Here is a 2,596-nt window from a genome sequence, read left to right as displayed (position 1 = left end):
GAGTACATAGACACCCCCACACACACTCCAGCCTGGGAGTCCCACCGGTGGCAGACTAATTATCCACCCCTATCAAGCAATACTCCAGACACGGAGAATACATGGGAGCATACTCACAACTCACAACATGCAAGAGAGCAGGCAATACAAAGGGGGAACACGTCTCATGCTGAAAGGGCTCAGAGGAGGTTGTCCTCACACATCAGGGCTAACAGGGAGGCATCCCTAGTCCCTAGCACTACAGAAATGAGCCAGGAATCCTACATTCCTTCAGGGAACACGGGAATGAACTCACAAGGGTTAGATAACTCCATTGTGGACTGGTCAACCAAGTCTAACGACCAATAGGGCCCGGACTGCTCAATTACAGGAGACAGGCTGGAAAGCCAAACTGAAGTCACTGGTCATTCACAGGGCACTTCACCTAGAGCAAGCGGCCACAGAGATAACAATACAAACTCTCCAGGTCTGAGAAGGTCACTCAGGGCAAGAGGTCCGCCCAAATACCTAGCCGATTATGTAAGGTGAACAGGTACATAGCGAGAGCTGACTGAAGGTACTGGCGGGTTGTATTTAAGTAAAACAAGGTCGGGGGGAGTCACTGGATCTGGTTCAAAGGAACAGTCCCACACCTTATACATTGTGTAATCTTATTTCATTATTTAATTATATTACCATCTATAGGATGGCGTCCATGTGGGCGCAATCTTATTTCATCCAGGGGAAAGGGGTGTTGTGTCCTGAGCCTGCATCTTGCAGGCTTGGGACGTTACAAGAGTTCCGGGCATTTGCAGAAGCTGCCCGGGACCAGACTGAGCGGCGCCGGCCTTGTGCACATGCGCAAGGCGGGAAAAGCCCGCCTCATGATAGGTTGAACTTGCCCGGGGATCAGAGGGTATAAATAGAGGCCTGCGTGCCTCTGCTCTGGTTGTTCGTAGAATGGAGCAAACAATAAAGACTTGTTGGAGATGCTTCGTCTCAAGCGCCATTATTCCCAGGACTTAACAGTTACTTTTCTGCATAACCAGTACATTTCCAGGTTAGGTTATGGTATCCATTGTAAGGAGGTTACCACTTAAGAATATTTTCATTTTTTAGTTTATTAATACAATCTCAGGAACACAGAATGTTGAAAACTGACTGCAGGATATAGAGGGAAAAATCAACATTTCTGTCTCATTTGCTGCTTTTCCATTCATGTCCATAATTCAAAATGCTGGTGCTTCTTTTCAAAGTCTTAAACAATTATTATTTTTAATATGGCCAGAATTGTTCTCAAAATTTATAATTGTTTATAAATTACCCAAAATGTTGTCTTGCATACAGTACACTAGGCAAGCAGATATAAAATTAATTTAACAAGCTCTCTCCTCTCTCTTCCTCAACTCCTGCTTCCCCTTCCTCTGTTCTCCTTTCCTCTCCTAGCAGCACAATCATAATCAAGATCATAATACTGATAATCATGGTCATAATAATTATAATCATAGCATGATGTTTTTGCCTGCATTGTTTAGGACAAATCTGTTCTTTATAGTGATGTTGAACATGCTCTCATAGACAATTGCACACAGCAGTTATATTGATATGGGATGGGGAAAACAAGCAGTTAGGAACATTCCAATTAATGTCCTTGCTGTCTCTGCATGTCATTCATCAGAGAATTTAAATTTTACACATAAATTGCATTACAAAACACATCCAAAGGATAAGAAGGAATGGGTGGAAGCTTGTTAAAGAGAAATTCAACCTAGAAGGTGGAGAATTTTTCTGACAATGAGAACAATTGATCAATGGAATAGCTTGCCTCCTGTGATTATGGCTCCATCACTGGAAGTTTTTAAAAATAGACTAGGAACCATTTGACTGGAAAGGTATAAGTTCTCCTGCCTTGAGCAGGGTGTTGGACTAGAAGACCTCTGAGACCCCTTCCAGACCTATGATTCTATGTTTTATATTCTAAGTCCTATAAACACAAAGGAAAACAGTATGTTGCAAGTTATTTTGCTTTTATTAAAATACCTGCTTGATTAAAGTATTTAATCAACCATTTTCTGGTTAATTAAAAGTTTATTAAAGCTAGGGTGCAGAAAGATATACATCTTCAAGAAAAATAAAAACCTTTCTGTTAGCCAAATTTAACATTCAAAGGGTAAAACAGTCTCAGAATCAGTAAATGCAATAAAATAATGCAATCACCCAATCTGTAGTTTTTGCATGGTATATCATGTGAATCTAGCCAAATCCTTCCCATTTAGGTTCAAGATTATTTTTTTCAAAATGCTTATGAAGATTGCACATTCTTTTTTTTTAAAGTTTTTTATTTATAATGCAATTTAAAAAAAAAGAAAATATTGGACATGATGTAACATTCCAGTTTGAACATTTCTATCAAATTATTTCTCCTCTTACATTCAATTCTTTATCTCTATAAATATATATAAACTGTTTATACAATACTTAATACATTTTCTCTATTTGCTAACCTAAGAATATATATATTTCCATCTTTTTTTTTTCAAATATAAATTTTTATTATTTTCATCATAAAAAAAAGCACATCACAAATACATCACAATGTAAAAACCCTACCCCCCCC

This window comes from Protobothrops mucrosquamatus, unplaced genomic scaffold (assembly GCF_001527695.2).
Source record: "Protobothrops mucrosquamatus isolate PMUCROS unplaced genomic scaffold, P.Mucros_1.0 scaffold_173, whole genome shotgun sequence".
Classification (NCBI taxonomy): Eukaryota; Metazoa; Chordata; class Lepidosauria; order Squamata; family Viperidae; genus Protobothrops; species Protobothrops mucrosquamatus.
The sequence above is the reverse complement of the archived record's forward strand: the minus strand, read 5'-3'. Positions refer to the sequence as shown.